This window comes from Pelodiscus sinensis, chromosome 3 (assembly GCF_052426305.1).
Source record: "Pelodiscus sinensis isolate ZL-2025 chromosome 3, ASM5242630v1, whole genome shotgun sequence".
Lineage (NCBI taxonomy): Eukaryota > Metazoa > Chordata > Testudines > Trionychidae > Pelodiscus > Pelodiscus sinensis.
This window is the reverse complement of record NC_143054.1, coordinates 112940032-112952358: the sequence shown is the minus strand read 5'-3', so window position 1 is coordinate 112952358 and position 12327 is coordinate 112940032. Positions and strand designations below refer to the sequence as shown.

The following is a 12327-nucleotide window of genomic DNA, read 5'->3' as shown; positions in this document are numbered from 1 at the left end:
GAATCATGAAAATGAGACAGCTGGAGACTGACATAATTTGAGAGCCTTTTCACTGAGAAATATCAATATGCCTAATGTCTAAGTTAGAAAGTTGTCTTCCGTGGTGCCATCTTCTCACTTCCCTTTATTCATCTCCGCACCTGTTCTTTTTACCTGCTCCCTTTTCCCTCCTGTACATGCACATCAAAGGAAGAGGATTTTGATCTGACCACCAGAGATGAGGCACAGGGCTAGGAATGGTGGAGGAGCTGAGAGGATATGTATGGTGAAGCACAGATGGCTCCTCTTTCTCCTTGTGGCGTCTAGTAATGTCCCGAAGTAGTGCTCAGACCATGGTTGCCACCCAGCATCTCACTTGAACCAGTGGAGAAGGTGGCCAGTGAAGCTCTAGCTTGCAAAGGGACCTGCCCACAAGGTTCCTGATTAGGGGAAATATCCAGTCACATCAATTGTCTGGGATGCACAACTTAAACCAGAAAAAGGTACAAGAAGTTGTCTGACCAATTAGATGAATCCCTGGCTGCCTGCTTATACTGGCCCACTTTTCCTCATTCCTGTCTCCCGTCTTATTCCTGGTTCTTGCCCTCCTTACCTATAGACCCCATCTTTCCCAGTTTCCATTTTCCTGCCTCGCTCCAGGGCTCTGCTTCTACATCACACCCCTCATGCTGAATTTCATTTCAATTACTGGCTTGGTACTGACTCTGACTTTTGGTTTGGTACCTGAGACTAACCTGAGCTTTGGTTCAAGGCTTCTGACTCTAACCATTAGGTATGACTGTCCAAGCCCTAGTCCCTACATCAGCTTTCTCCATTATCTCTCTAAGTGTGCATCTAGACTACAGGGTTGTTGTTTTTTAAAGTCAGTTTTTTCGAAAAAAGTTCACCTACATCCACACTGCAGTCAAGTGCTTTTGAAAGAAAATCAAATGAACGCAGGGGTTTTTCCGACACTGGCAAATCTCATTCTTCGAGAAAGAATGCCTTTTCCGAAAGAGTTCTTTCAGAAAAAGGCATGTGTGGACATAGGAGAGGGAGTTTTTTTGAAAGAAGAGGCCTCCAGGAAAAAGCACAGGTGGCCATTCCACTCATAGTAATCACAGCTTACATGTGAGAGAACCTCCAATGAGTGTGGATGCTCTCTTTCAAAAAAGCAAATCTTTTTTTCAATGTGCTTTTGAAGTGTGGACACTCTCTTTCGGAAGAAGCTTGCAGTCTAGATGTACCCTAAGTGGGCCCAGCCAGTGATAGACTCAGTAGAGTTACTGGTGCCAAAGGATTATCAAAGCACTTCATGAGCAGGTGATCTGTCCCAGTCAGACAGACAAGTACTGCACATACAGGACATGTAGTTGGCCATTAAGAATCAGGTGTAAAGGAGGAAGTTTATTAACTCCATGAAGACATAGCTGTGCTTCAGAACCACCCAACTTTGTTGTCACCTGAGCTGCGACCTGCTGTTCTTCTCCCCCAAACAGTTTGATGGAAGCTAAGTCTTCATGAATTAGTGCTGTCTCTTGTTCTTGCTTCAGCTGCAGACAAACACTTTCACCGATACCAAGGTAGACCTGGTATTCAGCCTGCTGATGGGGGAAGCATTGGACAAGCCTTACATTAGTGAAAAGCCAACAGTCCAGTTCTGTCCATCTGGATGCCTCCCAAAAGGTGCATCTCTGATAACCCCAACCATGCTTCCTCTGCTGCAGCTGCTCTACAAAAACGCCCACAGGTGTCTGGCAGACCTACTTCCTATGTAGCTCACTTCTACTTCTCATATAGGACCCAGAATGGAATCTGATGGCCAAGATATTATAGTTACAATAGGGCTTTCAGGACTAGATTAAGCATGAAGTGGCCTGAGTCAGTACCCTGACAGATCTGGACACCTTCATAGATCTTGTTGTCCATATTGACAATAGTGTATGCTAGTGATGAGAAGACAGAAAAAGAGTGTCACAACCACATCCCCTGGTATTGTATTCTGCTCCATCAGTTGAATCAATGCCTTTGATCACTCATCTGTAGAATTCCTCAGGTTCATCCTTTTTCTCTCTGTTCTCAATCCATACAAATAGTAGCACCATTATCTAGAATGGGCCAGTGCCCTCTCTAGAAGAACACCAATCATAGGAACTTTGAATATCTGCATAGGCTCAGAGCCCTCATCCAAAGACATCTTTGGTGGACTTTCTTCTTTTTTTGCTTTGATTTTATAATCTATTGTCCAGGACTCAAAAATAACAAAGCCAATGCCAAAAGGGCAAACATTATGCATTCTAGAGGACGTGATCTCCAAAATCTCCTGCCTCATAAGTTTCTGAACTCAGCTTCCTACTGAGATCTGTACACACTCATATGCTCAGCCTCAGCCCAGAGGATCCCTCCTGACAAGAAGAAGCCATAAGTTAAAAACTCTATGACATCCAATATGGGGGTAACCTAAGGAAAAGGGCATATCTATTGGGCAAACAGATAGCAAATGTGAAAAATCAGGACAGCAGGTGGGGCATTAGAGGCACCTATATAAGACAAACCACCAAACAGTGGGACTGTCCCAATAAAATTGGGACATCTCATCTTCCTACATATATATGTTTTCCTAAGTCTCTTACGTCTAAGGCCTTACAAATATGTCATGACTCCATCCTGAAAGGACATTTCGGTTGCTTTAAAGCTCAGCACCTAATTTTTTATGTCTTCTGGTGGCCTCATGTGCAAGCCACACTGCAGGTCTAGGTCTAAAGTGCCTCCCATTAAATCCCTCAGACTCTAGCAACCCCTTTAGATTCTGCCTGGCCCATAGACAGTTACCACCTTAGATTTCAGGGTAGTCAAACACTGGAATAAATTGCCCAGGGAGGTTGTGGAATCCCCATCTCTGGAGATATTTAAGAGTAGGTTAGATAAATGTCTATCAGGGATGGTCTAGACAATATTTGGTCCTGCCATGGGGGCAGGGGACTGGACTCGATGACCTCTTGAGGTCCCTTCCAGTCCTAGTATTCTATGATTCTATGATTTGGTAGTTGACTTACCTGTGTGCAGTGGGCTTCTCATAATTCTGACAGTAGTGGACTGCCTAACAAAAATGGCACACTTTATCCTCTGCACTGGCCTACCTTCATCCTAGGGAACTGCCTCACTGTGGATGCACCAGGTCATCCGCCTCCGTGCTCCCCTGGAGCTTGTCATCACTGATTATGGACTGATCCAGGACAAAATCCAAATTGCTCCTTGCCAGAAGCAGGCAATAAATTCAGTTTGGTACTGAATATATCTTCAGCTTTTGGCAAGGAGCTCTTCAGATTTTGAGCATTCTTTCCTGCCTCTCTCTGTCTACCATCCTCAAACCAATTGGTCAATGAGAGAACCAACCAGAATCTGGACAAGTATCTACAGTGCTATATATATTTTCCTTCGATTTACTGGGCCTTGCTGCTACCTAAGGAAAAGTTTCCATACATTAATACAGAAGACACTTCTACAAGGCAAAGCCACCCCCTCACCTTTTTTTTTTAATTATGGGTTCTACTATAGTTCTACCAGGAACTGCTCTCAACTTCCTGTAATCTAGCAGTCCTGGACAGGATACAATAGACACATAAAACACAAGATGACCTAAAGCACTAAGAAGAGATACAAACAATATGCAGACCAACAAAATGACAGTAAGCTAGAAGATATGGCTTTCAATGGCATCAAGAAGGAATTTTTCCTTTTGGGTGATACTGGCTGAGGTCTGGTGGGATTTTCAGTTTCCTCACAGTTTCATAGAGGCAGAGTTGGGTTAAAAGCAACAGGATTTGAAAGTTTAATATTAGGAAAGACACTGTTTAGCTTGTCACAGCTTGTGTGAGACTCAGGATATGTTAGGAACTTGCACCTACAGGAGAAGAAACAACTTAAAAAGCAACAAATATTCTAGTAGCACCTTAAAGTCTAACAAAACATGAGCTTTCACAGGCGCAACCCACTTCTTCAGATGACAAGAGTATTAGAAGTCCAGATTCAAGCATAAATAAGGAAGGGGGGAGGAAGAAAAAAGAAGGGGAGGGAAAAAAAGAGAGACAGAGAGTAGATGGTTCAAATAGTTACAAGAGGCTGACGAGAACAATTAGCACCTCCACTGTTTGTTTGTTTGGTTAAGTCATTAGGATGTTGAAGGTAGTGTGCGAGCCAGCCCATGTCCCTTTTCTTACCATTTGCATAAGAATTAAACTTGTGAATGAAGTTAAGTCCCAACCCTTCTCTGTGTATTTGGCTTGTGGAATTGGTCTGAAACAAAATGGTGACTTGAAGATCCATTAATGATTGTCCTGGCAGATTAAAGAGTTCTCCAACAGGTTTTTATATATTGCCTTTTCAGATATCTGATTTTTGTCCATTAATTCTCTCCTATAGGGACAGTCCAGTTTGGCAAATATTCATTGCAGTGGGGCACTGCTGGCATTTGATGGCATTGATCATGTTAATGGATGTGCAGTTAAATGAGCCTCTGATTTGGTGGCTGATGTGGTTGGGTCCAGTGATGAAATTGCTAGTGTAGATGTGTGGGCAGAGTTGACACCAGGGCTGATTGCAAGAGTGCATTCCTGGATGATTATAATGGAGGTGTGTTGGGTGGTTACTGGGAAGAATTTGTTTGAGGTTAGGGTGTTGTCCGTAAGTGAGAATTGGCCTTTCCCCCAAAGCCTCTGAAAGAAGGGGAGAAGTGAAATCTTTGGGGGCTGAGGTGCCACATTGGATCCCTCTCCATCCCCACTCCATGCATGGCTAGAAAGAAAGAATTCAGAAGTGAGCTGAATCCAATGGATAGGCCAAAGAGTTATTAGCTTTATGGACCTATAACCCTTTATTAGATACAATTAAATGCCAAGTTGTGCAGGCAAATGGTGGATATAGTGCTTTTCTAGAATGTAAAATTAATAAATCTGCAACTTGCCACGTAGGTATATCTCCATTCATATAATAGATTTATCTCCCAAAACTGGAAGGGACCAAAGGTCATTGAGTGCAGTCCCCTGCCTTCACAATAGTACCAAGTACCATCCCTGACAGATTTGCCATAGATCCCTAAGGCTATGTCTAGACTGCAAGCCTCTTTCGAAAGAGGCTCTTTTGAAAGATACTTTCGAAAGAGCCTCTTTCGAAAGAGAGCGTCTAGACTGCACGCGGAATTTCGAAATAGCAAGCTGCTTTTTCGAAAGAAAGCACCCAGTGAGTCTGGATGCTCTCTTTCTAAAAAGCCTGTTTGCTTTCAAGAACGCCTTCTTTCGAAAGAGCACTTTCGAAAGAAGGCGTTCTTCCTCGTGGAATTAGGTTTACCACCCTCGAAAGAAAAGCCGCATTCTTTCGATTTAATTTCGAAAGAACGCGGCTGCAGTCTAGATGCAGGTGAAGTTTTTTCGAAAAAAGGCTACTTTTCCCGAAAAAAACCCTGAGTCTGGACACAGCCTAACTGGCTTACTCAAGGATTGAGCTCATAACCATGGGTTTAGTAGGCCAATGTTCAAACCACTAAGCTATGTCTCCTACTGATTAGTGTAGCTCTTGTTCATTCAACTGTATGTCCTCATCAACAGAACTACTTTATAGATCATGCCATTGACTGATTTAAATCTAAAGTAATTGAAACAAAGAACATTTTTATGTGAGAGAAACAAGTCCAGCATACTTGCACCTGGTACTTTTATATACAGTATTACCATGCTGCAGTGTTAAAAATTCCAATTTCCAATTAGTAACATCTGTGTAAAAAATACAGTTGTTAAAATTAAATACAGTAAACTTCTGATAATCCAGCACCTTTAGGACCCAGAGGGTGCCGGATTATCAGATATGCCAGACTATCAGAAGGGGGGGCTATGAGGGGTCTGGAGTGGGGTGGGAGGGGATGCCACCCCAGACCCCTCATAACCCCCCTTACAATAGTCTGGCTCTGCCCCAGGCGTCCCTGATTCAGCCGCTGCTGGTCAGTTTCAGCAGCAGCTGAATCGGGGATGCCTGCAATAGAGCAGCTGGGGTGCTGCCGGGTTGGTCCCGCAGCGCCGAGGGGCGGCACTACGGCACCAACCCAGCAGCACTCCACCTGCTCTTGGGGACGCCTTGGACAGAGCAGCTGGGGTACTGCCCGGTTGGCCCCGGAGCGTTGCCCCTCGGGGCTGCGGGACCAACCCGGCAGCACCCCAGCTGCTCTTGGGGATGCCTGGGGCAGAGCAGCTGGAGTGCTGCCGGGTTGGTCCCGCAGCGCCAAAGGACGGCGCTGCGGGACCAACCCGGCAGGACCCCAGCTGCTCTGCCCTAGGGGTCCCCGATTCAGCCGCTGCTGAAACAGATCAGCGGCTGATTCCAGGAAGCCCGGGGCAGAGCTGCTCTGCCCGGGGCTTCCTGGAATCAGCTGCTGATCTGTTTCAACAGCGGCTGACTTGGGGACCCCGGGGGCAGAGCAGCTGGGGTCCTGCCGGGTTGATCTCGCAGCGCCGAGGGGCAGTGCTACGAGACCAACCCGGCAGCACCCCAGCTGCTCTGCTCCTGGCTGCCCTGATTCAGCTGCTGGTCAGTTTCAGCAGCAGTTGAATGGGGGAAGCCTGTCCGGCTGCCCCAGCTCTTCCGGGTTCCTGATGGTGCCAAACCATTAGGAGTCCCGGAGCATTGGATGCTGGACTAATGGAGTTTTACTGTATTAGGATAGTCTGTCTAAGAAATATTCAGACTGCTTAATCCACCTGTTTTTTAGCAAAATAAATAGAGGTCAAGGATTTTTCTAATGTGATTGAACAATTACTTTACTTTGTAAATTAAGTTTGTATTATGATTGGTAAAAAAATTAAATTACATCTCATGAGACTGCAACTTTTTATCCCTTGCACTATTATGATCTCTCTTATATTGTTACTTTGCATTCCTATGAGCAAACCTTGATACAAATCTGCAGTGTTCATGTCCATACTTCTCTTTGTCTGCTGGTGATGTGCATCCTCACCAAGAGTGTGTCCCCACCAGGAGCTCAGCAATTGACTGGATTCCAGTGGTGGTGCTCCCCACCAGCCATAATCATGCTCCCAATAGGGTGCCAAGAGCCCAGGCAGCAGCCCAGATTGGAGCAGGGAGCAGAGCCTGAGTGTGGCAGCCTGAGCCAGAAGTCTGCATGGCAAGTTGTAGACTAGGTAGCAGCCTAGCTGGGGAGCCAGGAGATGGCTTTCTTGTCCATCATAGCCATGAAATTAACAAGAATGATATTCAATAGACTTAAGTAGCGCAGTGTCTACAGGGGCACTGTGGAGCTCTAAATACATCAGCATAAGCCCTATGCCTTTTGTGGAGGTAGAATTATTATGTGGATTTAGTTCAGCAGTACATTGTCAGGAGCAAGGCTTAGTGTGACCACAGACACCGCCTAAGCTGCCTTCTGTCAACCTTACACTTGTTTAGACCAGGCCTGAGACTGTGGTGTATATGAGATATGTAGTGTCTCTCAGGGGGATTGCAGATTCCTTGCTCACATCTTATGTCAGCATGAGATCTGGCATATTAGTCCTCGGTATTAACAGTTTTTTTGCAATCTCTGTGGGCATTTCCCAGACTCACAGTATGTTTCAGTGACAAACATATGCCAAAAGCTCATAGACCCATATACAATGATGATACACACATTCTGATAGCATAATGATGCTCAACAGTTTATAACTTTTCCAGTGATACCTCACAAGGCATACATCATACAGAATATATCATAACCTAATACAAGTGAGTAATATGGGGGTACAGGGTGTTATTTTGAGGTATAGTTTGTCTGGACATGGGGACTTGTGGTACTCCAATACCCTCAGGTTTTACCCCTAACCCACTCCTCACACCATCCTCTCACCAGCTGTCTGCTGCTCTGCCTCAGGGCCCATGAGGGCTTCAGCTTCCCACTTCCCTGTAGGCCCTGCCTGAGCCATGGGGAACCCAAGGGCCTCTGCCACTACCTACCCAGGACACTACAGAACAATACTCCTCCCCCACTCCTCACACCATCATCTCCCCAGCCATCTCCTGTCCTCTCTTTTCCCCCTTTGATTACTTCCCTTCCCTTTCTTTTCTATCATTTCCCTCTCTTTTCCTATCCTGTCCTTCCTCCTTGCTCACTCCCTTTCCCCCCATCTGCTCCCCTTTGCTCCATTCTCTTTGTAGAGCTCCCCACATTGCAGAGGAAGTGGCGCTCCCCACAGCACAGCACCGGTGGCAGAGAAACTGCCTGGGGAAAAGCAGTGCTGCTGGGCATCCAGGGGAAAAGCAAAGCCCATGCCTCATTGACCTCCTCTTGTCTAGCAAATTCCCTGGTTTGGGACCACTCTGGTCCCAAGGGTGCTGAATGAGGGAGGTACAACCTGTAATGAAGTTGTTGTGTTCTCACTCTACCCCAGGCAGTTGTCAACATATGGGGTAGGAAGAAAAGCACAGTCAATGCACTAAACACTGTAATATTGCCAAAGCTCATGATTCTATCTTGAGTCTCTCAATAATTACATTTTTTTAAGCCCAGGCTCCTGGAATTAGATAATCACATGAGCATCTCAGTTTTCTTTTCTTTTTTTAAAGTAAATTTCTAGCAGAAAAAAACAGAAAACACAACCCATGTACACCTTAAAAGTTCAGATTCTAGACAGTGAATAAAAATAACTTCATTTTATTAGAGATATTAAAAGAATTACTAACAAACTTTGAGGGTTTGTGTTTCAGATAGCTAGCATTTTATTTGGAAGTAGACAGTTATGTTAGAGTTTTATGGCAATATTGAACATAAACCAACTCTAAATAATTTTTAGGCATATGTGGGACAGTTTTGTAGTCTTGCAGTCCCCAATCACTGTAAGATTGCTCCTATGAAAGGACTACACTGTGTCTTTGCTTTTGTATGGGAATATAGTGGTCCCATAAGTGATTTTTGCCCCAAATTGCAAAAGACAAACTTCCTTTGTCTCTACATTCCACATGCTGGTGGGAGAAGTTGCATCCCAAGATTATGTGACAAAGCACCCACAAAATGAAGCAAGAGCTTCATTCATGGCATCTTTTAATCAGAATTAATTCCTGATTCCTGCATGGGTGGATCTATGTTAAAGGTCTGAGATTATTACATATGATCATAATAAACAGCTGCCATGTTGAATTCACATTACCTGATCATTGTTTATGAAGATATAACAGTGTCACAAATAACTGCTAGCACATATGAAAAATCATTGCCCTTAAACAAGAAAAAAATAGAGTGCCATTGTGTTGCATAATGGTATGAGACTCCTTTAAGAAACCTGGCATCTGGTTTAGAAGCACTTCAAAGCAGAATGCTGCATTGAAATGTGCTGCTTTGAAGTGCAGCTGCAGATCCAGACACATTTTGCAGCCCAAACCATCATATGAATCTGCTGTACTTTAAAAGAAATTCTGTTTCAGATGCCAGTTTTGACTCGTTTTAGAAAATTGCTGTCTGGATCAGCTGAACTTCAAAGCAGAACATCTCAGTGCAGCATTCTGCTTTGAAGTCCAGCTAATTCAGGTGCTGTTTTTTTTAAAAGCAGTCAAAGTTGGCATCTAACCTTTCCAATATTTCTCCTTGCACTCAGTACCTTTTTTCTTCCTCCCTCCCACCCTCATCATTTCCTCTTCCTTTTGCTTCATTGAAAAATAGTTCTCATCCACTGTTTGTGTTAGGCTGTGTCTAGATTGCAGGGTTTTTTCGAAAAAAGTAGCCTTTTTTCGAAAAAACTTCACCTGCGTCTAGACTACAGCCGTGTTCTTTCTAAATTAAATCGAAAGAACGCGGCTTTTCTTTCGACAGCGGTACTCCTCATTTCACGAGGAATAACGCCTTTTTTCAAAAGTGCTCTTTCGAAAAAAGGCTCTATGTAATGCAAACTGTGTTTTTTTCGAAAGAGAGCATCCAGACTGCCTGGGTGCTCTCTTTTGAAAAAGCAGCTTGCTTTTTTGAAAGTACTGATTGTAGTCTAGATGCTCTTTTTCGAAAGAAGCTTTTTCAAAAGTATCTTTCGAAAAAGTCTCTTTCGAAAGAGTCTTTCAGTCTAGACGTAGCCTTAGTGATTGTGGTAGTCCAGAAGAAACAGGGACGGTGAATTATTAACTTTGAAAGGGTTTCTGAAGTGAACTATTAACTATAGATATAGCATCTGTTGAACAGCATAATGGAACTGGTCAATCAATTTCCATTAGTTTGTAGAAGTGTGTTAGTGAATAATCATAGTACTTTTATCCTTTCACATGTTAACAATAAAGCAAAAAGTAGGTATAACAAAATTGCATTTATATATAATACACATTCACAACCCACATCATAACAGTTTAATTACAATCGCTGTAGTGAGTATCAACAATAGTATAAATAGCATAACATAATATCATTTTAACATTATCAGTTTAAGTGCTTAAAATGTATTTGTTGAGCATGACAGAATCTCTTTAAACTACACTATTATCATACATTGCTTCTCATGTTCTGGGAGTACTAAAATGAATTGGACTCACATTTGGACAAACGGCCTGATGTATTTCATTTTTAAGAAACATATCTGTGTTGTCAGGGGCAAATTTTGCCTTTGAGGCATTCATGTGAAGAATGCTTTAGGAAACAATTCTGCTGTTGAAGTCAGGTAGGGAGGAGTGGTAAAGCATTGTTTCAGAGGCTACATAGCTCTGCAGGGAGTAAAGCAGAGGCCTTATCAGAACAGAGGTGGGAATGAAGCTTGGGAATCTGTCACTATTTGAATCCTTAACCCCCTTCTCTCAGCAACCCCTGACCTCAGAAATGTGCAAGTGACATGCAGTCTCTCTCGCTCTCTGTCTCCAACCTGCTTGTGTTCTGCTCCTTCCTCCACCCTGTGTGGGTACATCTACACAGTCGTGTGCTGCTCAAAATAAGCTATGCAATTTGAGCTATGCAAATAGTGTAGTTTATTTCAAAATTTGGTCAGTCTACACAGTACCAAATTTCCAAATAGAGCGCTATTCCAGCATCTTCCTTATTCCTTGTGCAATGAGATTTACAGGAAGTTGGAATCAGACACCCCTTATTTCAAATCTATTTTGAAATAACAGGCATGCTATTAAGACACACACAAAGCTAATTCGGGACAACGGACGTTATTCTGACATAACGCCGCTATTCCCCTCCTGTACCCTGTCTGTCTTATCTGTTTAGATTGTAGGCTCTGGGGGTAGGGGCCAACTGCTACTCTTGGAGAATGCTTGAATAGTGCCCAGTACAATGAGGCTCCATTCTTGTTTGGCCCATAGGCACTATATGATTAATAACAAACATTATTAAGTCTTTCCCGCAGTGGATGCTATACAGCCTGGGTGAGAGGATTGTGTAACCCACATACCTTCTGGTTGTGGTGTAGTGTCCCACCTGGAGGTACTTGGTGAGAGAGAGAGAGATGCTACAGCATTAGCTAAGCGCTAGCTGACTTTTAGCTCAAGCAGTAGTGGCTCATGCACTAAGCTCCAGAGGTCCCAGCTTTGGTTCCTCCTGTTGACATTACAATTACACCTTCTTTCACTATGGAGGTCTCTGGCCACCAGTTGAATTATTCAGAATAGGGACGGAGGAGAGAAGTGGAAATAAACTTAATCAGTGGTTCTTTCCATTAACTATGCTTCTTTCTATTAACTGTAGCATTGTCTGAATGTCACAACAGTCAAATAAATCTCCCCTAAAAGGGACCCTGTAATAAACTGACAGTATTTAGTGAACTCATCCTGTGATTAGGTCTTAATTCTGCTAAGAAATAGTGAATCCTGCTGACTCATTTTTGCTGGTGTCTCGTTAACTCCAGCTTGGAGTAATCCTTTGAATTTAGGGTTCTAGGTTGACCAGCCCTTAGGGGGGACTCCTAGGAACAGTCACACTAGGGGGAAAGTCTTATCCTGAAATTATTATAATCATCCATTTCTTTGTAAGAACCCCAAATTTTAGGGGTAAAGTTTTGACCCTGTACAGGATTGTGAACTTTGCTTGAAGTGAGCTGAATAAAGACTGCTCTACCCTGAAAACATACATCAGCATAGCTATGTCTTTCAAGGGCTGAGAGAAATCCATACCCCTGAGAGATATACCTGTGCTGATATAACCCCTGGTGTAGATAATGCTTGGATGACATAAGTATTGTTCTTTAAACCTGGCTACTGCCTCTCCGGGAGGTATATTATTTTCAGTGAGGAGAGAACTTTTCCTATTGCTGTTGTGTCTACATAGAAGTGTTATAGAGGCACGGCTGTAGCTGTGCTACTGCACTATTTTACATGTAGACATTGTCTGAGTCACTTATT

General features: G+C 43.5%; 1 protein-coding gene across 3 annotated transcripts in view; it reads left to right on the top strand.

Annotated features, from left to right (window-relative positions):
* The window catches only part of NOX3 (NADPH oxidase 3), a 225091-nt gene that overhangs the window by 154328 nt on the left and 58436 nt on the right, over positions 1-12327 (top strand). The window lies entirely within an intron of this gene.